We start from the raw sequence: 27,525 nt of genomic DNA, 5'->3' as shown, positions 1-27,525 counted from the left end.
CAGTAACTCCAACACTCTCCTGTAAACTAGTGGGAGATCATCTAAGAACCACTTTATTAAAGTTTCATTCTTAGGGTGTTATGGAACATTCTTTTTTTTTAGCCAGTTTTTCTATGTTGGTCAAAAAGTTCAAACATTTCTATTCGGTGTTTGTGGGAACTTGCGTTTGCTAAGAGACATTTTCAACTGACTTTTGTTGTGCCAATCCATAAAGCACAAATGTAATGTGGATGACTTAATCCATCCTCCTGAATTGATTTGCACTAGATTTTCATTGGTGGTAATAAAAGTAAAAAGAACAGAATGCAAAAGAAGTCAACACTTTATAAGTTTTTAGTTGATGTTTTAATTTTGAAGTTTTCCTTTCATTTCACAATTACGCACTACTTTCTGAAAAAAATTAAGTAACATAGACCAAAATTTGGTAATGCAACATTACAAATTGTGCATCAAATAATTTAGTAATTTTTGCGGATGATGTGGTCCTGTTGGCTTCATCAGATCGTGATCTGCAGCTCTCCCTGGAGCGGTTTGCGGCCGAGTGTGAAGCGGTCGGGATGAGGCTCAGTGCCTCCAAATCCGAGGCCATGGTCTTGAGCCGGAAAAGGGTAGAGTGCCTTCTCCGGGTCAGGGGGGTCGTCCTGCCTCAAGTGGAGGAGTTTAAGTATCTGGGGATCTTGTTCACGAATGAGGGAAGAAGGGAGCGGGAGATCGACAGGCGGATTGGGGCAGCGTCTGCCGTGAAGCGGGCGCTGTACCGGTCCGTCGTGGTGAAGAGAGAGCTGAGCCAAAAAGCGAAGCTCTCGATTTACCGGTCGATCTACGTTCCCACCCTCATCTATGGTCATGAGCTTTGGGTCATGACCGAAAGAACGAGATCACGGGTACAAGCGGCCGAAATGGGTTTCCTCCGCAGGGTGGCTGGGCTCTCCCTTAGAGAGAGAAGCTCGGTCATCCAGGAGGGACTCAGAGTAGAGCCGCTGCTCCTCCACGTCGAGAGGAGCCAGTTGAGGCTCGGGCATCTGGTCAGGATGCCTCCTGGACGCCTCCCTGGTGAGGAGTTCCGGGCAAGTCCCACCGGGAGGAGACCTTGAGGAAGACCCAGGACATGCTGGAGGGACGATGTCTCTCGGCTGGCCTGGGAACGCCTTGGGATTCCCGGAGGAGCTGGAAGAAGTAACTGGGGAGGGAAGTCTGGGCCTCCATTCTGAAGCTGCTGCCCCCGCGACCCGACCACGGATAAGATGGATGGATGGATGGATGGATGGATGGATGGATGGATGGATGGATGGATGGATGGATGGATGGATGGATGGATGGATGGATGGATGGATGGATGGATGGATGGATGGATGGATGGATGATCAACTAAAGTTTACAGACTCAAAAAAGTCCATGAAAAACCAACATATTCAGAGCTTTGCATTTTAGGCAATAAAATGTTTACTTTCTTATTTAAACAAGATGATTTATTTGCATCTTTTAATATATTTTAATACTTCATTAAAAAAGACCTAAGTGGTTAAATTAAAATTGAGTAGAATATGCCAAATTAGATTCAATTAATTGATTAATCGGCAATAATCTATGACTATAATTATTAATTGCATGCAGACATATATGTTTATAGGTTAAAGTATTTTATGAACCTAAAATACTTTTATTTAGTCTCAACAGTATCCGATGAGATGAACTCCAGTCTGTATCTGATGGTTCTGATGGGAAGAGAACATCTGTGGCCAGAACGAGGCAGCTGGCAGATATCGAAAGCTGGACCAACATAACAGGATTTTATGAACCTAAAATACTTTAATGAGGCTCAGCGTTTGGGTTTACTCCTCTCTGATAAAGCATTTTATGGACATCGTTTTTATAGGAGAGTGATTCCAGACCGGGGTGAGGGGAGTCAGATTTTAAAGCTAAAGATATTGTCAATATGTTTTGCACATTTACAAAATAATAAAAGTCTACATTAATCTTTAATCGCCTCAAATTTTTCTGTGTTTCTAAGTATGTAACTGTTTTTGCATGAACATTGTTTTTGATTTATGGACATATTCATCCCGTCCCAATTTAAACTTCAAGTCCAAAAGCCTCTACAGGCTGAATAAAAAGGTCAAGTTTGGAGTTAAAATATGGACACAAATGAAAAATATGCAAGTTTACAACATGCTTAGAGGGGAATAAAGAACCATTTTACTGTTGTTTACATGCGTTTTATAGGAACCCCAAGTGTTACGAGCCTCATCGGTCTGATTCAGAGGGAGAAGATTTCCCTACATGATGATGAGAAAAAGTCCAGAACTGTCACAAGATGTTCAGTTTCAGATGAGTCTGTCATCCCTGAATGTCTGAATTCAGCTGCTTGTAAAAGCTTCAGACATTGAATCCCTGGACAGAGGCATGAGAGATGAAGGTCGCTGTTAGTTTTAATAGGAAAAGATATATATCTGGAGTATATTTCGTCAGAGGACTGTTTTCTGATTCTGAAACCTTGATCATGGAATAATCTTCAGAGCATACTAAAGCTGAACGTTTTCATGTCTCTGGGGACGTTTAAAGAGCCACTGCTGCTCTTAAGACAGACACTGCTCTTCTATTATGTTGATTCTTTTTGAATTTTTACATTTCCTGCGTATTTTGACTTCACTTTAATCCTCTTTAGCTTGTAAATGTGCAAATGAAACTGCTGTTTTGTCAGTTAAGTTGTAGCGTCTCTAAATCTGTTTTTTGTGCATTTAAAGGTGAAGAAATCTTGTTACGTGTATAAAGTTTGTGCATCACTTGTTTTCATTTTGAAATTGATTCTATTTTTTCAAAATTACATAAAGAAAGTGAGTTTATGTATTATTTGAACAAACATAAAACCAGTCAAGCCATCTGCACTGAAATAAGTGATCAAATTATTTACAGCTTGTAAACACTTAAACATTCATACCATTTATTTTATATTAATGTTTTTTTTTTCCCAAAGACATTTAGCAAGACTGACCAAAGTGCTGATAAGACATCAAATAAAAGCTTCAAACACGTAAAAGATATTACATACAGCTTGGAAAATAAAATGGCTTGTTGGGTGAAAAGCCAATGAACATGAGGTTTTATGAACTAATTTAGTTTCTGGTGTTAAATTCATTTCAAGTCTTTTTTAATTTTCCTCAATTTCCTTGACTATACGTAGCAATTAGCTAGTTCGTTCAGCGCTAAAATATAAACTGCTCCAGTTTTCCCATTTCTCTCCATTTGGAATTAAATGCAGCAAAACGGCAGATCTTGTGATTCTCTGACAAACGACACCGTCGTCTTTTACCATAACTGTGGAAATACGTTTGATCGATCGGAAACGGCTCTATAAATAGGCGCTTCCTGCCGGCACACTCGTGGATGCTTTGACCTAGCTCTGCAGGTGAAAGAAAGCAGATTAGTGTGATCAGCTTCACAAGCGGGACAATCCTCTAACTGTGCAACACACCCTGGAGGCTCCGCAAAATTGAAGGAGACACATAGTTTGGAGAGCGGTGCCAGCAGTTTAGAAGTTCAGCCAACCAGAGTACAATACTTCCACAATGTCATCTCACTGAAATAAGAACAGGAAAGTTATTCTAATAAACCAGATGAGCAGTTAAAGCTCCTGGTCTGGTAGACAAACTGCCTGGGAGAAACAAAACTTCAGGATTTTTGAAGCCAACTCAAATACAGTGGAAGGAAAATTATTTGATTTTCAGCAAGATTTTTAAAGTTTAAAAACTTTTAAATAAAAATCAGTAAAATCATTGATCCCTTTTTTAAAAAATGCCGAAATAAAATCAGGTGCAACCAAATGCCATCAAATATACTAACGAGGGCTGCAGCTAAAGATTGTTGTATCAATAATTCTGAGGATCAATCAATTAATCGGATAAAGAAATTAAGACGATTTGCAGATTTTTTCATTTGACCACAAAAGCCTTTTTTATGCAATATTACAAAGACGTTAAACAATCCAATTCTTTTTCCAAATAAGAACATAAAATAACATTTTGTGTGCACTTATTGGTAGTAAATACAAATACAGAATGGGGCTGATCTTTTAATTATTCTTTATGATTAACCAATTAATAATTGCATAGCAGAAGTTGCTTAGTAGATTTTGTTTCTACAGAATTTTAACCAAGTTAAGATAAAACTGACACTTGAGGAGTTCTGAGTAGAACAGACTTCCATACAAAGTTTTTATTCTTATTATTTTAAAAGCCAAGTCTATATAACTTTGTGCAGTTTTGGCTAAATTACTGCTTTGGGGGGGGGGGGGGGGGCTGCACAGTGGTGCAGTTGGTAGAGCTGTTGCCTTGCAGCAAGAAGGTTCTGGGTTCGATTCCCGGCCCCGGTCTTTCTGCATGGAGTCTCCATGTTCTCCCTGTGCATGGTGGGTTCTCTCCAGGTACTCCGGTTTCTCCCACAGTCCAAAAACATGACTGTCAGGTTAATTGGCCTCTCCAAATTGCCCCTAGGTGTGAGTGTGTGTGTGCATGGTTGTGTGTCTCTGTGTTGCCCTGCGACAGACTGGCGACCTGTCCAGGGTGACCCCGCCCCTCGCCTGGTACGCTAGCTGGAGATGGGCACCAGCAACCCTCCCAACCCCACTGAAGGACAAGGGTGCAAGAAAATGGGCATGTTGTTCTTTCAGCAAATGAACTTTTTTGACTCCGTATAGTCTAGTTAATGGTTAATCAACTGATCAGTCAGTGGCGCAACTACACATTATTCAGGTGGATGCGAAAACATAGATCGGCGCCCCCCACCACCCAACCCCCCGAGGGAAGGATCGTCAGGGTGAAGGAGCGACGCGACGCGACCCCCCCGAGGCGACGATATGTGAAGGGTAAAACTCGCTACATTTACCTCGTTATGTGCGCGAGGTGAAGGAGCGTTACACCCGCCGAAGTGTATGGGAAAACAATCATCGGCGCGCCGCCCCCTCCAGACGGGGTTTTGGCGCCCCCTCTGGTGCTGCGCCCCTATGCGTTGCATACCCTGCATACCCACTTTTTGCGCCACTGTGATCAGTTGACAGTTGTTTGCATAATTGATACCTAATAATATCAAAATTCAGAGATTAAAGTGAGAGATATTTTTTGTCAGTGACTCTTATCCTCTTCCATATGCTAAGGCCAAACACTGTTTTGTTTGTAAAACAAATTCACATTACAAGTACCAATTTTTTTAATCAATTAAAAAAAATAAAGTTTTTTGCATTACAAAAACGTAAGCACGCCATTGTAGAAAATCTCACCTGCCTGATCTGTGCAGCCTCAGAAGCTCCGTTCACACCTGGCATTAAGATGCGCCGCAGGTCGTCAGGCCACGCTCTAACTATGTCAGTTCACACTTGCCATTAGAATGTGTCTGCATCCGTCTCAAGTGACCACTTGTGATCAGATCTCATTTCCCCACTCTATATGCAAATAAACACACAGCCTGACCGACACGCTGGAATATAAAGCACCGCCAGCTGTGGCCAACAAACAGGACATTATAATGTTTTGTGCACAGTCCTAAATTACATTCATCGGCGTATTAACGCAGATTAGGGTCTTTAAATGAACACATGTCAAATTACCAGCTGTAGTTTAATCACACATTAGCAAAAAGTTATTTAGTGGAGGCTGAAAAATAAAACTTCCTTTTTAGAGGCCTGCTTGATGATCATTTCTTTTGTCTTTAGTAAATTGAAAAAGTCATAAAATTCCCAATCTTGATCATTCAAGGTAACTTTCTTGCCCATTATAAACCCACAGAACGTTTTCGGCTTAAAATGTGTTTTTCTTTATTTGACAAGCTTTGAAGATATTTTCCGTACTAAAGTACTCAAGGCCAGAAATACAGATATATAGGGTGTAATACAGACATGTAGGATTGATGCCGCAGGCATCGCTTCAATAATGATGAATTAAATTACAGAAATGTGTCCGTATAGAGAAAACGCAGCACCTCGTTTGACTCATGGTTAGCATGGCTGGGTCACAGCGGGGGGCTTCAGCGGTGGATTGTCAGAGGGGGGTTCTGTGTAAGAAGCTTGGAGTCGTGCCTGGGTGGGTTTTCTCCATCTGCAGCCCCCCTGCCAATTTGAACGATAATTTTTTTTGTACTTCTAAGTTTTCTGGGGTTTTACTTTTATTTTCTGAACATCCTTAGTGGTTTCTCTAAGCAAGAACTGGGCGCACAAGCTTGAATTTATAATATATTTCCAAATAGAAATAGAAGTGTGCTCTACTTTACAGTGGGTTCCAGCAGGATTGGAAATAGACCTACAGGCCGAAATGTAATATATACACATTTATATATTTAGTGAAATGTTTCTAATCGTGTTGCAACTCTTCCACACACTTTGTGTAGCCATCACCAATCTTCTGTTATAACCATGGCTGCATATCCAACTTTTCATCCTGGCAGAATTGATAGAATTCCTTTAAATCGTCTGGTTTTCTGTGAGAGGCCAGGCTTTTCAACCGAGAAACACCCACCCACTCAAAAATCGACAGAGTTATGCTCAAAAGAAATTTGCAGTTGCCTACATGGACAAGCTGAATTCCCTCAGCGAAAAAGTTTCGTTTTCAGACAAAGATTGAGCTACTGGATGCAAAATGGTTCCTTCACTTTTGAAGAAACCAATAAAAGGTTTTGTGGATTTAGGAACAGAATAAGTTGTAAAATGGTGGTGTCAGCTGGATTACCTCCACATTATTCACCCGAGTAGAACAGCTAATTATTTCACTTTTGGGTTATTCTGTTTAAATTAATAATTTACATCTGAGTTTGTGGTTTTAATGTGGAAAAATGTGGAAAAAGTATGAAGACACCAAAGTTCTAGTCTCTGAATATCACCATAACACAATCCTGCTCCGTAATGTCTTATTATACCTAAAATTGGACGGCAATCGTATAGATGTGAGGAGCATTCAGCAGAAACTGCACTTATTAAACAATATTGTGAAACCAATAACTTAAAATTAGTTTTGTCAGATGAAACTTCCGATCAAAACAAAAAAAATGCAGACTGATATACTGGAAGTGCTTCATTTCCCACATCTCTGTGACTTCATCCAGCTTTTCCAAATACCTAACATCGCTTCCATAGTTCCCCAATTTGATGTAAAAGTACTTAAAGATTTCTCCCATCAGGGTAACTTAAGCTCACTTTCCAACACCTGCAAGGCTGGAATTTTGATCATATTATAGAGGCACAAAATTACTTGAAGATCATCTAATAATCATGAGCTGGCTCTATGCGTTTCACGGCCCAAGGCCTGTCTTCTTGTCAGATCTACATCTGAGGATCTGAGACTCTCCTGCCTAATATTAGGAAGGTGAAGCAGAATTATATACACTTACACTTACTTAAGAAATAAATTAAAATAAAGTGTGGCTGTTGATAAAAAAAAAAGGTAAACTATTATCAAAGGTAGTTGTGTGAACAGTGAAAGAAAACTATTTTCATAAGTTATGAGCCAAGATATTTACGTATACAATAAAATATATTTTTTCTCATTAACATTAAATTAGACTAAGAATTTTCTTGGTGACAGTTTTCAGGTGACGTCATGCTCTTCAGAAAACGATCCACTCAGCCATGACAAACGTCATGCCAAAACCAGACAGTCGGTAGCCTAATATCACTTTTATTCAGTTGATTTCACTGTAAAAGTGGTCATGGCTGCTGCCTGGTTGGCTGCACAAACAGACAAGGATGCAAACCAAACTTGTTATTTAAAGTAAACCTTTTGATGAGGAGGAACAGAGATGGATGGCAGCCGTCAGTCATAAGGACTGGCAGACATCTGTGTATTCACAGCAAGCACTTTTTACAAAGCAAGACGATTAACATTCATATATTTTATAAGTATGATTAGTAAGATGCAATTAATATTGAATTAAGGAGAAGGTACCCGTCTAATAATTAGCAACCATGGAGAAAATGCCCCACAAACATGTAGCTTAGCAAACTGGTGAGAATTTAGACTTTAATAAATACTGCTGACCAAGAACCCCAGCTATGTGTGGTGTTTCCACAGACCAATTAGCTCGACTTAGACAAGCGGAAGCCACAGCTATGCTGGCAAAAACAATTTGGGTAAACAATCTCAGTAGCTCCATGCAATCCTCCCTTCCCTCAGCTCTGGGGTCCATCATGGCATCTTGCATGATGAAGTGACGTAGCTGCAAAGGGTCAATAGTTAATTTGTGGGCAGATCTTTGTGAGCTTACACACCTGATTCAATTACACCGGTTCTGTTTGGAGAAAGGAGGCAGAATTTCTCTAAGCTGTGGTGAAAAGTTTGATGATGGATATCAAAACTGTTTGACCCGAGTCAGACGGTTTAAAGAGCAGTTCGACCAAATATTAAGGAACTTCAGGTACATTTTTGACTTTAAGAATTCTCAGTCTGATTTAATGTCAGACGGTTAGAAAGATGCCTCCCGGTTGTTTCAACAAAGTATGTAAATATCTGCTTTCAGCTGCACATATACAGAAACGTAAATGAAAAACATTTGGGCCTTGAATTTCAGTCTTTTTTCAACCCCTGTAGTGAATTACACTAAATAAAACTCTTGTTCCAACACTCAGAATAGCCTTGAAGGTAATTAAACCTCCTGCAGTAATGACTCCCACAGAGTCATGAGGAGAAGACGGCATCGCCGTCACCCCCTCCCACCATCCTTCCCAAAGTCAACAGTAACTCGTCCTTCCGCTACAGTACTCTCCAAATACCATCTGTCCTGATACTCAGTTATGATTACCTCAAACCAAAACGTTCCTCACATGAACCAGCAAAACAAAGCTTGGCATAACTGGAGCCTTTGATGTTTTCATCTCCTTGTGTTCTACATGCCAAGCTAAAAAAAAACTTATTTATATCAGGGAATGCGTTTTTGTTGTTACCGTCTCTTTTTCTCCCTTCGTGTTTAATTAGAAAACATGCCTGTACTCCTCAACCCCCACTATATGTTGTTTGGCTGCCTAATGAGAACTGGGTAGAAGACGGAAAATATCCCATCTGTTGTGTGTTTAATGGCTGGATTCTTGAGCTCTCATCATACAGCAGGAGCGCTGGGATGGAGCAGACAGCACCCATCTGCTGGCCACAGCACAAAAAAGAAACAACAAATCACAGTTTTTCAGCTCTCATCACCGTCATCACTCTCCACGCTAAGTGCAGAGGTGCCACAAAACATTTAGATGAGGGTCCATCAGCAGTAGACAGCATTGACATATGCCTGAACGCAAGTCTTCCAGCCAGCGGAGTATTGCAGTTGTCAGTCAGAACGCTGATGATCTAATGAATCAGGCTTTTGTCAGACGAAAACAAAACGCTTCTCACAATTCAATGCGATGGACAGCCTTGGGTAATTATTCAGCAGCAGTCGCCGTCTTCTTGATGTGATTCAAGGTTGTAGAAAGAAGCTGAATTTGAATTTGATTTCAAACGAGAATCTTGAATGCCGTTGAAATTATGTTGCAATTTGCACGTTTCCTTCAGGCTTCAGAGCACAGCAGAGAACTGGAGCTATTGGCAAAATTAAGAGACTACTCCTTTAAAGTCCTAAACGTTAAACTTCTATATTGCAAACCAAACCCATACGCTGATAGATTTTATATTTATCTAATTTTTTTTTCCTTTTATGGTTCGAAACAGTCATGGCATTCCACCAGGCCCTTTGTTCGGACCAATTCTTTTTACTTCATATTCAGTTGCTATGCAGATGGCGCTCAAATATATATAAAACCATTCAAGCAGTTAGACTACTGCTATATGGAAATGTATAAAACAGATGATTTTCCTGCTTCTGAGAGAAAACAAATATCTAATTCTCCTTTATGTGACTCAAAGGTGTTTATTGAAAAGTAGTAAAACGATAAGTTTCCTCATTCTGACAACAAATAGACAAAATCTAAAACCCTAAGATAAAACATCTAAAATCATGTGCAAAGTTAACTGCTGCTTAGCATTAAGAAAATGACACAGCCAAATATTAAGAGTACAACAATTGTTTTTGTCTTGAGTCTCAGAAGAATGGCTTCATAAACCAAACAGGAGAATTAAACAATCTTTATTTCTCTGTATTAAACAGGGTGCTGTTTTCGGCAGCATCACTTTCCTCTCAGCAGAATAACGATGCATTGATTTGTAAATAATAATATACTAACATATAAAGTGTCAGTTATTATCCCTGATGCTGACACAATATGTAAACTTCCAAATTCAAAGAAAGTTACAAAAAATATATATTCCTACACTGTTTTCTGGCATTTATCTGGTAATTCTAACTAACCTAAAACAAGAGACGTCTGCTCTGATTTAACCTCAGAAAGTGAGAAAAAAAAGTGGTATGTGTCTTTTATTCAGACTATGTAAACTTCTGGTTTTAGCTGTAAAATCTATACATAGTTTGGCAAGAATTGCAGACATTTCAGCTGCTGTCTGTTTTCTAGAGCTGGCCTTGCTCTCTGTCCAGGTGTGCACTGCTGCTACGTACGTCTGTAATACAAATGACCTAAATTGAACTTCATCTAAATGGTCTAAAACGCTTTACTGACGTAATGTGGAACAGAAATAGCAAATGAATGCTCATACTAAAGCAAAAGCACAGTCACATCCGTGTAGGTGTAACAGCAGCGACTCGTTACACAGAGGATTAATCCACTTCGAAAGTCTGAATGAGCAGAGCATCACTTCACTGCTTTTTTAAGTTTAAAGAAATTATACCAGAGCTGATTGCTGTCATTACTGTTTGATTTTTATTTAATATCTGATGCTAAAATGGAAAAAGAGCAAATACTTAAATCGTTGCTGATAGTTAATTTCATTACAATTTTCCAGGAAATTATTTCATACACGTCTGTAACACACTGAAAACTCCTGAACTCACAAAATGTTCGTTCCTCTCTCCCACACAAACGTATAAAACGCTGCAGATGGCGAGGCGCCGGTGGAGGACAGACTGTATCCTTGAAACATTAGAGCACATTAATCAAGAAAATGTTGGGGACCACAGACCTGGACTTCTAAAAATGAAAATGTATGCAGTTTTTTTTTTTTTTGCAAGGAAATATGCCAATTAATTTAGTTTACAAATTGTTTTGTTCCATTCAATAGAGAATAGAAATTTATCATCTGAATGCTTCCTATGGAAGCTCAGTCTGTGGCGTTTAGGAATCATTTTATAGGAAATTAATGGGACATGCTGAGAATTATCTGAGAATTGTGGGGAATTTAAACAACCTATACTACATCTAAACATAAAAACAAACATGTTGGTTTGTCAACGGCAGGCAAGCAGCCAGGAGACATTTTCATTTTAAACTTAAACATCACCCAACTTTTGCAGAACACCATCAGAAGAAGTTACTCTACTTTGCATATGGCTGCAATAGTTTTGTGAAATTTTACTCTTCTATAGCATATAGCATCTTCTAACAGTTACCATAAGGAGACAATCAGTGTTATGCAACTCTCTTGCCAGTAAATATAATGTTATAGAATTTAGGTGTTTAATAACAAATTATTTGTGAAACTGGTTCCATCTAGCCTGTCAAAAACCAGCCCCCGGTTCTACGCTTTGCTTCGTACAGAGGCCCGGGACCTCGGCTACTGGACTCTGCTAAAAGTTTTACATTTCACCCAATCACTAATATTCATAAGAGTGACCAACATGAACTGAACGGCTTTGTTCACTTCCTCCGCTGCCAATGCTAGAACCACTGACAAATTACAATTGTAAAATCAACATTCACAGCTTCTTCTGTTCACTGATTGGTCTGGTAGAGATTCTACTGGAGGGGATCCAGTTCAACTGGAGAAAGCTCTGATGGAGCAGTGAAGAGTGGTACTGGTAAGACCGTTTCCACTGCATATTTGGTGTTTGAACTATTAAAATAGGCAGTTATAAACTCTGTTTCAAGTATTCACAAATCTCAGGTCTTCCTGCATGGTTGTGGTCTGTAACTCCTCACTGTATTATTACACCCCAGATGTCCAGCGTTAGAAGACCAACTATTCGGTTTCTGACCACCTTCATTTGCTTACAAGAACAACCCACATATCAACGTTTGATTTCCTTTCATAATGAAATCAACCTGGAAAGAGCAAGATCATCATATTCAAGCAGCAGCAATTAAACACATGAATGGCTGACTGATTAATCACAGTTACACTGTTTGGCAAGTTTTCCATCAATCCACTAATCAGCAAATTACAGATTTCAGAACTGCTTGACTGAATGTCGAGCTCTGGGGATTAATGTCGTCCCTTGCCAAACAGAACAAAAGACAAAGACACAAGGTGGATTCAGGATGGTAATATATTCATACCACCTCCAGCATTGGGTTTCTCCTCCTGTTTGAGAAAGTCTAAATTCAGGTTGAGACCACTGGGGTTTGGCAGACTTCACACTTTCAACAAATGCTAAAACACACGGAGCAGGTGGGTTTTACAATGAGGAAAACGCATCTGTGCTCTCATCCACGAAGTGGGGCCACGGCTATTCGCATTTCATACACAGATAAGCTCTCCTTCTCCCTGCCAGGTAGGTTCCCACATGAGTGGATGAAGTGTGAGAGATCTGGGGGTTTCACAGATGCTTGCTGCTTTGCTTTTCTACGGCCCACAGCAACTCTTGTAAATGTGTGTGGGGGGTTGTTAGGAGCAGCAACAGACAAATATGCCTCATCGTCCAAATAAAGAAGAAGCTGGTGAGAAAGGAGAGTTTAGCTGTGGGGTTGTGTTGATAAAATTCTTTCAGTTCTTTTAATCCAACTTTAAAAGCGTTTAAAAGCGGAAATTCAAACAGTTGCGTTGCTTTCTCCTTCACTCCAGTTTATTATTCTGAGTTTTTGAGTATTTTCTTGCATCTTCTTGCACTGTTACTTTGAGTCTGATTGAAGTATATTTTACTTCTATTCATCTGTTTCAGGAGCTGCTCATGGTGGCAGCATGTTGGAATAGCTCTTACATCTGAATTGTTCTTTTTGTAGACTTTATATTTTGTTTGACACTGTTTGAACAATTACTCTCTGCATTCAATGTATTGTTTTACAACTGGGAGCAGCTGATTAGCATCTCAAAAGCTCAAATAATACCTGAACTAGAACACAAAGTTGAAACGGAGAGACGAATAGGTTCATCTCTTCAATTGGTCATAATGGGCAAGAAGCATATCCCCTACTCCAACATCTCAGTTGACTTCTGGCCAGACAGAAATTGAATTTAGAGCACCAAAAACAGACGGATTATGAGTGATTGCCAGCAATTGATGCTATCCGATACATGCTATGGTGAAATATTGTCTGTGTCCATGGACTGAGCTGTTAGCATCCCAGGAGACTCCTACTTTCTTCAGTCAGTGCCATTTTGCAGATTTGTTGCAAAACTAATTGTTGTCGGAAATCCTTCCAACAACATCTGCATCCACAATAACACTTTGAAGATATCTGAATGATACAAGTTACGATAACATTTAATTTTGTTTTTAGGATAAATAAAGTACTTTTGAATTGCACTGAATTGGATGTCAATTTCTTCACTTTTTCCTAAGTGACCACATCTTAACCTATTTTTAAATCTTTACAACAACCCTTCAAAAAGCCTGCAAAGGAATAGAAAGAAATGGCAAGAAGTGACTGGTACAGGCCAAAGTCAAGCTCTTTGTTGAATGAACAATCGACTCATTTGTGCTCTCAACGCGTTTCGCGACCTTCAGCATTCTGGACACTAATCTGCATCAGGCGTAGACATCTACTGCAGTGAGTCACTTAGAATACATTAGACAAAAGTTATTGCATTCCAAATGTCCTTTGCATTTTGATATTGCACATTTCGTCAGCTCAGTGTAAGACAAATATGTGTGTATATATATATATATATATATATATATATATATATATATATATATATATATATATATATATATTAGAGTAGACATGTGAGAAGTATTCCCAAGGTCATCTCTAAATTTCAGACTGTAGTGTTTTTTCGACATTAGGCTATAATGGAATGCTAATGAGTAATATTAATATTAAATTGCAATCACATAATTTTAGTACAATAGCAGAAATTGGTAAGTCTGTGCACAGGTTTTAAGTGTCCAACACTGAATTAAATGACTGGTTAAGATGATAAATAAGTGCTGAATATTTAAACATGAATAAATAATTGCATTGAAAACACTCACTAATATTTTCTTAATGCACAAAGAGACTGGAAACTCCTACGACTGGACACATTGTACACAACACAAAGTGTGTTATATTTCAAACACTTGTGTAGGAGAGAAAAGAAGCATCAATAATATAATCTGGTTCTGACTGGAATGTTGTTTTTAATCAAATATGCCCAATATCGCAAATTTGCATCATACCCAATTCAACGATCTTTTAATAAATACAAATATATATGCATCTCTAAGTACATTGGCAGCAAAAATAAAAAAAATATTTTCGACTGGATATCGATTTAGGAGAGAAAAAAAGTGATTTTTCAAGCATTGGACATGGTAATCAACATACAGAGCTAAATTTTTAAAAATCAGCTAATTTGTGGTATCTGTATTTCTGTTCTTTGAATAAATAAATCTAAATTTGTTAGATCATGAGCTCTGACGAAACTGTTAACATTGACTTCAGCAGTTTGATCATTAATTTTAAAAAAAAAGCTTTAAACTTGGAAATAAGGAAGATTTTCCTTCAGTACACGACCTTGGGGTGAAGAATGAAATGTCAACAGCCTACAGATTTTTCACAACAAATTCAAAGTACATCTAAATTATTTTTCTGATTGTTAGATTATATTATTTCTCACATTTTTCATTTAAGTGAAACATTTTCTGACATTATTGGAAATGTATTACATAAAACCATTTTAACATTGAAAATGATTTTATAGTGAGTTTAGAATCTGGCTGCCGGCACGAGGCTGTTGACTTGTTTCCCTCTAATTGCTTTCTGAGATTCATTCTGATACACAGAGAGCAATTTGACACTTTGGAACATGATCTGACAGCCTGGCAGCAGCTACCGAGTACAGTAAAGCCCTTGGGGTGAGGAAGTGGGCAGATGTTGCAAAGTGAATGGTGCAGTCACAATTTTGGAAGCTGTTCCAATGAAATCTGATTATGTACCGCACATCTTTATGGAGCGTGAGCAGCAATAACAATGCATTAAATTTTACTGTTTTACACTATGGATGAAACAATGTGAATTATCATGGTGTAAAAAGTTATATGTAAAGCTACAATGACATAACTTACAACTTGAACATTAATTTGAGTAACACCTGACAAACTTCAGTGTATTTTATTAGGATTTTATGTGACAGAAAAGAGGTGAATAAATCAGAAATAAAAATTATGCATTGCTTTAAAAAAAAATCTCAAAACAAAAATCTGATCAGTGTGAAATATATTTGTATTCAGGTAAATAAATGTACGATAGAACGGTGCTCTGCTGCCATTTACAGCTCCAGATGTCGTGGGGTTTGTTTCTACCAGCGTTTTGATGCACTTCCAATCTGAACTGTGATTTTAAAGCTCTACAACTGCCTCAAAGTGGCTGGATAATTATTAGCTGACATAATCAGCTAATATTTGCTTGTTTTTTTTAAATATTATTGTCTCATACACCAATAACAGTGATAGGAGAAGTTACAGTTGATGAATTGAAATGGGAAGAAGGACTTGGTTCACTCAAGATTTGGAAGGTGCTCTTGCAGAGTAGGTTCTCCTGTGTTGGCATATTGTTTAGGTAAAATGGTTAAACTTCTGCCATGTGTTTGCTATAAGCACTGCAAGGCCTGTAAATGTACTTTCTCTGCAATTACACCTGCCAGTCTTTGGGGATCTGTCACTACTAGCTTTTCACATGTAGTTCCTTCTTTGTAAAATGGGTGTGAAGAAAATGATCCCGTCAGCATGGCCTGTCGAATTAAGGATTGTGTTTTCAGGAAGAAGTGTTAGCTTTCCTGCACACCTAGCATGTTAGGAATTACACAAAGCTGGAGCATATTTCCTAATTAGGTTACTTCAAAAGCAGCATGAGTGTAGATATTATTTTCAAGAAATATTTTTAAAAGCCAGTTTCAACAGGATGTGTTACTTTTTAATGGCCAATCACATAAAATACCAAGTTTGTGTTAAAACTGCTGTCAAAACTTGATGTTTATTTTTCTTACCGTCTATGACACATTCATCTACATAAGCCTTCTAGCTAGTGAGTTGGAAATGGATCTAAATTCCAGTGCATTCTGGAAAACAGCGGCTCCAGCACGGAATATATTCTTTGCTGCAAGTATTCAAGTTGCATTGAAATTCCGATGGCCGTCTTAACTGGAGCGGACAGCCCCCCACGGCTTGCCTCTCATCCACCGCAAATCTGCAAATCACTATAGATGCCATGTCCATCACCCCCTCACCTCCTCCTCTTTCTTATGAGGCACTGGCATGGTCCAATTAACATCCCAGCGATGCATCGTGAAGGGTGAGCCGGCCTGGCAGGCGTGCAGCACACTAATGTTTTATCAGTGCCACGCATCTGGGTTTCTCTTTGCACTGCGACACTGACAACTACCTGACACGACTCCCCCCCTTCCACCCTGTCAGGACTCTACACAGCTTCTAAAATAGACTCTATACAGTAATATATGCAGGGAATGTAAATTAAAAAGCCACTCTGCTGCTGTTCCACAGTGGAGGACGTGTGAAAACACATGTTTTGCACCGTTTTATTCAATCCCTGTCATTTTATGTTCACTCCAATAATGTCCATCAGCATGCTTTCACTCCATTCTGCTGAGCTCTCCTCCAGCAAACTGCTGAATATCTGCCGCCCCATTCTGTGTGATTTGCTGACTACAAATGTGTAAATGAAATGCCTGAAGCTTAAAATGTAAATCTGACGGGGGGTAAGTGTGAAACGAGACGCACCCAGGTGACTAGAACACAGCTCTTCCATAAAAAAAAAAAGAAAAAAGGGTGAGGCACCCAGAGTGAGACCAAAAGGCATTACCCATCAACCCGACGCTTTAAAGCAGAGAACAAAAATGAAGCACTTTGAGGCAGCCCCCAGGATGCCAGACACAAACGCACAGCGATTACATAATGACAGTTCATCCTTTACAGCTATTTAAAAAAAGGCAACGTCTCTGAGCAAACACTCACGAATGGGAGATGGAAATCCAAACCCTCTAATAGAGCATTAACTATTCATGCAGCATATTGGCAATCAAATGGCTGTTTTTACATTCTGCAAAGTCATTCTAAGACCTAAAACACAGAACAAAAATGCAGAGGGAATAAGGCTCATATCCATCAAACTGGAAAATGTTTTTTGTAGTTTTACAATATATAAAGCTATTCAAACGTTTTACATCTATAGGTGAAAATAAGACTTTTTAAAAAAAAAATCTTCCTTTACTTTGACTCATTACAGATGAGCAATGGTTTCCTGATGCCACAAGGCCAAAGCCAAACCCAACACAACACCTTAAGTTGGTGCTGAAGCATCTTCTGGTATAAGTGGTTCTTAAACTAACAGCCTCTCAGATTTACAACAACTACACTGGCAGGAAGTCGAGCTTTTATGTTTCTTGCACTTTAAAATGCACAGTCCTGTGAATAAACAATTCTACTATAATGAAGAAATTACCATTTCTGGAGACCAACATGAGAGGATAACCACATTTATTCCACTTTAAATATTTAAAACAGCATCTATTTGTGGCTAAGTATACAAAGATTTACCTATTTGTTTGGTTTTTTTGTGGAACAAAATGTGTAAATATTCACAGAAAATGTGCCTATTAATGTTTTGGTTTTTTTAGAGACCATCTAATACAAAGAATATACATCTTGGGAAGCTGAGCTACCCAAACACAACACTATTTAACACACTATCGGGAGCGGCTTGCCATCCAGCCGTCATCTTCCACCTCATCTGGGTTTTGGTTCTGAGAGCATTTATTGTCCACTGTGTGCAGTTCTGGATCAGACTTCAGTGAAATCATTGAATATTCTATCACACTTATTTTCTGTTGATATTGATCTTTTGCAATGTACATTGTTATTGATTTTATGCTCGGCTCTACCTATTGTCACATTCACCCATTTCACTCATTAATACAGAGTCTCACACATTCATCCACCAATAAGATGATCAGCAGGCAGCTTGTGGTGAAGTGTCTTGCCTAGAGGGCAAGAAGGAATCCATCCATCCATTTCTTGCTTTTTCCCTCAGTGGGGTCGGGAGGGGTGCTGGTGCCCATCTCCAGCTAACGTTTTGGGCGAGAGGCGGGGTCACCCTGGACAGGTTGCCAGTCTGTCGCAGGGCAACACAGAGACACACAGGACACACAACCATGCACACACACACTCACACCTAGGGGCAATTTGGAGAGGCCAATTAACCTGACAGTCATGTTTTTGGACTGTGGGAGGAAACCAGAGTACCCGGAGAAAACCCACCATGCACAGGGACAACATGGAGACTCCATGCAGAAAGACCGGGGCCGGGAATCGAACCCAGAACCTTCTTGCTGCAAGGCAACAGCTCTACCAACTGCGCCACTGTGCAGCCCGCAAGAAGGAATCAAACAACTATTTTATGGCAAGACACCCACTGAGGCACAGTTACCACAACATATACAAGTAGATTATTTCCACCATGGCAACATGAATACCTAAGATAATAGAGCAAAATCAATAACCTGATACAGACAGACTTGCAATGATCACCTGAATTTGACAGTACTATACCACTGGAACACAATAGCAAACTTCATTTCATGATACTTGACTGCTTAAATCCTATTTTGAGTTCTCAAGTCTAAAATGTTTAACATTTACCAATGAAAACATCCCTGGAAGGTGATCTAGTGAATTATTGAGCATCAAGAAACCTCTAAAGCTGTTGTTTTTTGGTTTCCTTGAAGTCCGTGCAGGAGAGGGTTTTCATTTATCGCGTGCTCTTGAGATGAAAAGCATAAACACCATAATGCAGCAGCCCACTGTAGCTGCTTGCCCACAATCAAACTTCCTTTTACAGTGCTGAGAGCTCTTAAAGGAAATGCTTTGTTGGTCATTCGTCACTGCCAGAGAGAGTAGGAGATGAATCATTCTAATGTTACTTTCACCCATACTGAAGAAACCCATAGTGCAATAATGTCAGAATGATGCATACTGCTCTGTGTCCTACTGTAAAACTCCAACATCGAGATGAGAATATGACAAAAACATTGATTTCCAGCTAAAAGTCACAACACTTTCTCAATAATGACTTTCTGATATCATTGGTGAGGCACATCAGAGATTGTATTGTGCTGTCAAACTTCGTATGCAAGTGGAATCGGCCTCCTGTTGAGTTTTTGTTGTAAAGTTTCAGGTTGGTGGAAACGCAGATTCTGTAAGTTTTGAGCAAACCTAGTGTGGATTTACAGAATAAAACTCGTTTTATAGAGTTTTTTCATTGTGCACAAAGAGAGACCATCAGTGCAAACTTTTAAATGAATAACGCCATCACCAACAATGGAACCCATAATCACAAAGATCCTGATTCTCTGGATCTTCAGGAATCTTCAAATAATGTCCAACAGCAGCTGATATCATTGCCAACATAACTAAAGAAACTTATATGAAGAAAATAGAGACAAGTCATGTGACAAACCTGCCATTCAAACAGCTGACAAACAAAAATGTATAAAAAAAGGTGGACTTTAAAACAGTAGCTGTACTATAAGAGACAAACTATTAATGGCATTTGATGTGTTTTTTAAAGCTCTTGTAATTAGAAAAGCAGGGAGTGTTAAGGCTGAGCACATTGATTATCGTTTATCTTGATAAATTTCTTGTCACGATAAGAGTTTTGGTTTTTTTCACACCTCTTTGCAGCTGGTGTCCACATGTATGATATGAATGTTTTTCAAGACTAGTATTTGTGTTTGTGGGGCTGTGATTGCTGTGCTATGTGCTAAAAAAGAAGAAATGCATAGTTCTTATTGTCACATTTATAAGCCGTTTGTTAAATCTGCAAAGTAGCAGGTGTATATGTATATTTAACTAGAATTTACATTTCTGATAATGAATCTTTCTCTGTATCTAATGGAGTCAAACAAGGTGGAGTTTCGTTTCCTGTTTTCTTTTATAATTTGTCTGTTGAATGACATGATTGTACAGTTCAAGCTTCTTGTAAATGATCCAATACATGCAGATGTGGTGAGTAAAGTGAAATATTTAAGTCACATTCTAGGAAGTGATCTCTGTGATGTCGATACAAAGAGACAGCTCTGCCAGCTCTATATGCAAGCTAATATGTTGGCACAGGCGATGTTGAAGTGCTCCCTTTTCGAGCCTATTGTAATTCTCTTTATACGGCTCACTTGTCTTGCAACTGTAGTAAAGCTGTAATGAAGAAACTGCAAGTGTCTTTTCAGGATGCATTTGGAATCCTCCTCAGGCTCCCAGCAAGTCAAATGTCAGTCATTGAAGAACTACATGAATAAATTTGAATGAGTCAAATAAGCTAGTAGTTAGCGCTCCGTCACCTCTAACAAATGGCAACACAAGATATCCTGGAAGACGTTCTGTGATGGTTGGTTGTTCTCTTTTGTTGGTTTTTATTATGATATGGACTCATTTTGTTTAGATTAAAGGTTTATATATTGACAGTAGTTACTAGGCAGAAAATTAAACCGTCAGAGCCAAATCTGAACAAGGAGTGTGTAAAATGAAAAAGCAGCACTGACCAGTAATTTTTACCCACATCAATAGGAATATCAAAACAAAACCCATTGAGGGATAATCTAATTTTCACTAGGTGGTGCTCCGTTTTCCCTGCTGCGAGCGGTTCTCGCTCCTCACTGCCTGTTTCCTCTTTAACTAATTTCAAATGAACAGCTGTGTCTGCTGCCAGGAATCTAAAACGCAGTGTTTTGTGCCCGTTTGATGCTCAATGTGAGCACTCATGTTTGTTTGAGCTCAGCACACGTCCCTGTCGGGGTAAGCATGTCTATGAAATGTAACACTGAAAATTCTATGCATCATTTATATCTGCAAGCCACACCACCATGTGACACGGGTGCATTCGGAGCAGGGGGATTATTTTCCTTCATCACCTTCTGGATTTAAAGAAAAGATGGCATCACTGACAAGGCTCATCAACACTTGCCTTTTCAAAGCCACAGCTCCCACAGGAATCAAAGCCCTGCGTGGCAGGATGAGCCCGTCACTTACCAGGTTTTGTTTGCCATGATGGGAAGAGAATGTCGGGGGGGGGAAAGGCGTGATTCATCTTTTAAAAAGCCTTGCGGCTGTGCTGTTGTTATAGTAATCCACTATTCTCCCTCCTGTCTAGTCTGCGAGTGATGTGACTGAAACTGTATTGGGCTCACTGTAGCCACCTGGAGTGAGCCAATTCTAACATGGACCATGAATCCTGGGGGCAGCCCGTTTGTTTGAGGTTGTTTGCACTCAGTGTAAAGAAAGCTTGCTCAGAGTTTGCAGTTATAGCTTTCTTTTTAAGAATATCTGACCTTCTATCCAAAAGTAGAAGAAGCTGACTTTAAATGTCACAATGTTATGTTTTTACACCGAATTTAGCATTCTAAAACGACATGTGACATGAGTAGAAACCAGAATAGTAAGACCTGACCTTCATCTTTAATTGCCTCTTAAAATGTGAAAATTCAGTGTCATCTATGATAGATTGTCAGTCTATTCTATAAATACTGCTAAGAGAAAAAGGTGAAATGTCTGGGAGAAAACATGTCATTTAACAGCTGACTGGCCACTTGCAGCAACAAGTTAGGGTAACGCTGCTATACTCTTTAGGTCAGGAAAAGTATCACACGTCCTAACACATAATTTAAAGGAGTTTTAAACTGCTATGTCAGTATGATGATGGTTTGAATAAGCTTGCTTATTCTTGCTACTTCCTGTCATCCTCTTCATCTTTTCTGGCAGTAGTAACGTTTGGATGTTGATGACATGACAAGATGCAAAAAAAAGAGTTTCCATTGCCTTTTGTGAAATGCACAAATTTTGATACAACCAAAAAAAAAAAAAAAAAAACATCCTAGTGCAAAAACGTTTTATTGAAAAACGCGACTTTTCTGAAATTGGCATGTTTCCATTAAGTGAATTTATTTTCATAATTCCAATATGTTCATTTATATGGTCAATGAAAAGGCAGATGCTTCTGGGATGCCTCAAGCCTGACGTTAGTGTTCCTGTTGAAAAAATGTCCAATTTCTATTTATATTTAGGATAAATACATCTGGAAGGTCCTTTTATTAGACTCTCATGTACAGATGACTGACTGCTCGAAGCAACACTGCATTTAAAATGGGGCTTAAAAGTGTAAGCGCAATATAATGGAAGGTTTTTGTAAAAACAAGTGGTACACCTGTGGAAATCTGCTCCATACCTTCACCGTATGTGAAGGAAGCTTCCTTAATCAACAGCATAGCGCCAGTAAGTCAAATGTGTGATGTAAATTGCACTTTTTGTTGTGTCAAATGATTATTAGCAATACTGCAAATTGCTGGCATGCTGCGCAACATGCCCCATTAAAATGTATGCTGTGTTTTGAGTGTGACTGATGCATACACAAGCATTCACACTTCGGTTGACACAACACATCAGGGGTTCTTGCCACTGGTGTCAAAGGAGGATTAAAGTGATTAAACTGTTAATTTTTATTGGGGTTATCACAATATCTGCATCACATGCCAGCTTGACTTGTAGCATTCAGGTGTGTGTTTAGAGGAAACAATGCATCGACTGAACCGCTGGGCTCCAATGATGGCCCAATTAACCCTGAGACTCTTTCATCCACAAGGCCAGACAAACATGCACTATTATATAAACAAGCCGTGTCAGAAGGACTAGTTTTTCATTTCAGAACATCTGCAGTTCATCTCAGATTACTACTGGACAGCTGATGGCCGGTGCACGCCGAGGGGTCCTCCATCATTTTTATAGGTGGTCACTGACGCTCAGAGCAACTGGTAATCTCAGCTTCCTAATGGTAAATGATTGTTCTGTCTGCTTATTACCACGATGGTTTTTGTGGGTGTGATTTATCACAGCACTGAAACACCCTTAAAGTAATTCAAATGTTTTTTTTAGACTAACTATTCCTGATCAAATAAATGTTGCTATTCAGGAAATGTAACCTGAATAAACTAAACTAAATAGAGATATCTTATAATTTATAGTGATATGAAAACTGCGACCACTGCTTTAAAGTCATAACTGGTATTGAGTCGTTTGGTCCCCAACCCCCGGTCCGTGGACCGGTACCGGTCCGTGGACCAATTGGTACCGGGCCGCGCAAGAAATAATTAAATATTTCCGTTTTATGTATTATTTGAGTCTGAAGGATCTTTTATTTTGAAAATCCGTTAACCGGATTCTCTCGGTTACTTGGGCGCCAACGCTGAGCCCACAAGCAGCAAAATGAGTAAGAAACAGATCAGATGTCTTTGGAAAGTTTCTTTGCAAAGGGGAAAAGGCCCAGAGAAGAGACAGGAGAATGGATTTATCCCGGACCGGTAGGTGAGTCCCACATTACAAGCTGCTCTGGGTAACATGTGGCGACCGGCTGCTAATGAGGCAATGAAGCTTCAAGCTGCTTCACCACGTAGAGACCAAGCAGGCTGTGGATATAAGCAACACTTCAGGTGTCATTGTCTCCCATCACTCCCAGATGGGAGCGTCTCATTGCAGAGAAACAAGCTCAGGGCTCCGTTAGTCAGTATCGTGAGTTAAAATTTTCACAAAAATAAAATGTTCGTTTTTGTGGCACATCTGTATCTTATTTTGAAGGGATATGTAAACGTTACCATATAGACCAGAGTCAGAGAGCGTTTGGGCAGTGGTCGAGAGGAGATGAGTAGAGCTTGTGAGTCTTAAGTCTGGTTTAGACGGAAAGATTTAAGAATTGTCGGCCGATTCTCCAAACCTCTGTGACCACAGTGCTGATAAAACGTACAACAGGTTCGATCGGTTCGTGTCTCCAGCCACACGGCAGGAACAACACACCACACGAACCGATTCCACTCACAAACATCCCGATTCCAGAGGATAATCCAGTAAAACCCTCAACATAGCATACGGGAATTTAGAATAACCAAACACGGATGACGATGTAGAAACAATAGTGATAGTTTGTGGAGTCATTTTAAGAGATAAAAGACGTAACAAAAAGAAAAGGCGGTGGATAAAAAACGACGGGAGCAGCCGCTCTATTTGCTGCACTATGATTTGGAGGTGAATATGTTTTTTCATAGTTAACATTTTTAACTCAATAATGACCTTTACATATAATAAACATTTCCACATATCTCCAATATCCACCGGACTCTCGGTGTGTCAGCTGTTTGGGATTCCCCTCTGTTCTACGTCACTGCGCTTTCTGATTGGCTACCTGTCATATTCAGCTGGTTTTATTCTCGTTCCCAGTCAGGGAAAACCCCACAGGCTGCGATAAAAGGGTCAAGACAACCCAAATTGGGCATATTCAGGATTTAGCGGGAACACCAGATAAGGCGGTTCTCCCACCCTCCCCCCGGGCCGCAGCAAAATTTCCAAGTCTTGACCGGTCCGCGGTAATAAAAGGTTGGGGACCACTGCTTTACGTCACTGCCCGACACCCAGAACCAATGAAATGACAACCTAAACTCCAAAGATGACATGAGCACAACTTCCTTTTCACAAAATATGGACAAAAATTGAGTAGCATCAGACTTTAGCCGTAGGATTTGCAAGAGTTCCCTCGTCAAAAGACCACAAGCCATTTCTCCCGCTAGCGTCAAACTACCACATTTGTTTGGGTTGCAGTTACCCATAATGCCCTGTGCTGTGTCTGCTTCCTGCTTTTGGAGCGCTCACCGGCCTACTTGCACCACGTTTGCATTCGAATCATCCCAGAATTCACTTCAACCGAACCGAGACTTTTAGGCAGACTACAGTTCACTTTTTTGTAAACAAAGATGACTTGGAGTTCAACTAAAACAGACTAAACAGGACTGGTGTGAATGCACCATTGATCGATGAAATAATTTGAAATTTCATTGCTCATTTTGATATTAAAAGATGTTTTATGAACTAGATGACAGTCTTTCAGGTGTGAACACATAGTTGTGCATAGTGGTGGAGATAAATACCTGAAACCCTGAAAGGATTAACAAGGTAGAACAGATGGATGGTAAGTCAGAGAGATTTTTCTGGCCATTGCCACTAAAATATCAACGTAATGGTGTTCATCTAATCCCATCCAAAGTCTCAAAACACTGATATTTTTGTACATCTGGTGTGATTTATTCTGCGTATGTTAATATTCCAGAACGCTGCACTTGCCAGATTAAACCGGGCATCTGACCAGAACATTTCAAACTCCAGCACTGGCTGTTTGAGCTTCTTCAGAATTAAGTGAGCTTCCTCATTTCCCTTCAACACCATCCAGGAAAGTGTTGATGGTGATAGTGTCTCTGAAGGAGACCACAAGCTGGTTTTCACTTCAAGCTAGCTGGAACTGTTGACTCATGTGCTACTGGAAGATCTGTGGTCGAGTTTTGGGGGAACATTATGAAAGAAATGTATAAATATGGTAAGAAATGATATGTTTGACACATTAGTGAGGTGTGCAATGTGAGGCCATTTTCTTTCAGACAATACTTCTTGTTTTATAAAACGTCTGATAAATAAAACTATGAGCATCATCCTAAGAGTAGGATGATACCACCTTTAAAGTTGCATCACCCTTGAAGAAAGAAAACAACTAACTTTGGACACAGTAATCAAGTAGATTGAGATTCCCATGGTGACCAAGGTAGTTGCAGCATCATAATGTGGGAATAGTTTTCTTAAACTTGTCATGTGCAAAGTTGGAGTAAAATAGTTCAAACCAGGTATCCCTCCAATTTGACTGAGCTGAAGCTATTTTACAAAGATATTTGAGCAAAATCTCTTCAGGTATGACAAGCCTTCCAAGACTATTGCCTCTGAAGAGGTGAATATAAATGTGCAGCACACATTTTTTTAATTGGATATCATTTTGCTTCCATATGTTTTGGCATATCACTTAAAATCCTACTGAAATACATTGAGTATGTGGTTTTAATGTGGCAATATTTGCTTTGCATTGTAAATAGATGCTACCTTTACTGGTAATTAAGTTGTTACTTTGTTGTTGAGATCTACTCTACTAAATATGACAATAACTGCAATATGCAGAAAGTAAGAGCTCTAAAATCCCCAGGGCCCCAATTAAGAGAAGGGAAAAGCCATCTGAATTAACCCTTTCCACTTCTTCTGCTTTCTAGTGATAGAAGTAACACAGACTTCCATTTGTTGGATTTAGACAGCAGCAGGCAAGTCCTTCCCACAGATAACGTTTCCTTTACCCACTGCAGCCCAAACACTCACGATGAGAGGTGAGCACCTTTAAAGGATGCCATGCAAACTGGCAGCCATACGGCTCTCCCTGCGCACAGCCGAACCCCGTCAACGCAACATGAACGAGGACACTTGCGTCGCATCTTTCCACGCACATTTGCACAGAAATCCAAACAACACAGATTTATTTTTATTTTTTGCCCCCCCACATTAAAGATGGTGTTGATGGAGGGGATCGGGCACCCCCTTAGACTCTTACTCTGTTATTCAGCCTGTCAATCATTCATAACTCCACTGAGGCGTTGTGTGCACTCATTACAGGAGGGGAAAAAACGACTGGTGCGCGCAGTCCGCGCCGTTCTGTACGCTGGCACAGTCAAAACTCGCCTCGCCAAACGCACTTCATTTCATTTAGCCCGACTCCAACCTAATTGACCGGCTGAAGCCAATTTGCGGGGACGCACACGCCCGTCTAAAGCCGCGCGCACAAGCGCAAATGTCAACTTCCAATCGCTCCCATGCACAGACGGTACAAAAAAAACTTGTTCATCTCCTTACCTGTCCGCGCGCACCCTCCTCAACACACGCGACAGCTTCCGAACGCAGAAAAGCGAAGCACGAGTTAAAAGAGTTTGTTCCGTATTTATCCGCCCTCCTCCGGTTTCCCGCCTCGGTCAGCCCGCTGCCATCCTCACCGGGGCAAAGCTTCTGTGCGCGGCTTGCAGAGATCCCACTCTCTGCTCTCCTCTTCTCTGCTATCCGCGTGTGTGCGCGCGAACGGCTGCGCGAGCGCAGGCACCGGCTGTGCGCACGTTCTCCAATGGAGCGCGGATACTGCGGCGGCTCAGGCCGACAGACGGCGCCCCATTGGTCGCTTTGCAGCTCAATCCGCAACTGCAACACACGGATCCTCTTCCTCTCCCATCCCTTTCTCTCCATTATCTCCCTCTCATCCTCAGCTCCTGTCTTTCTCTGTTAACACGTGATTATATAAGATAGTGATCAGGAAGTGATACCTTAGCTTCCCCCCCTCCTGTCCCTCCATTTCTATTTTCTCACACGCTTAAGCACACAGCCCACCTTCCAAGGGTGTCCCAACTGAATGCA

At 40.0% G+C, this 27,525-nt stretch overlaps 1 protein-coding gene across 2 annotated transcripts in view; it reads right to left on the bottom strand.

Moving 5' to 3' along the window:
- LOC103456687 (cadherin-18) overlaps window positions 1-27,306 on the bottom strand; it is a 125,654-nt gene extending 98,348 nt beyond the window's left edge. For both annotated transcript variants that reach the window (XM_008396400.3, XM_017301987.2), the window contains exon 1: window positions 26,977-27,306. The gene's annotated coding sequence lies outside the window, so the exon portion shown is untranslated. The remainder of the gene's footprint in view (window positions 1-26,976) is intronic.
- Between the last annotated feature and the right edge of the window lie 219 nt (window positions 27,307-27,525).

The sequence above is a fragment of the Poecilia reticulata genome, chromosome 20 (genome assembly GCF_904066995.2).
Source record: "Poecilia reticulata chromosome 20, P_reticulata-male-v2, whole genome shotgun sequence".
Taxonomy (NCBI): Eukaryota; Metazoa; Chordata; class Actinopteri; order Cyprinodontiformes; family Poeciliidae; genus Poecilia; species Poecilia reticulata.
This window is presented reverse-complemented; position numbering and strand designations above follow the sequence as displayed.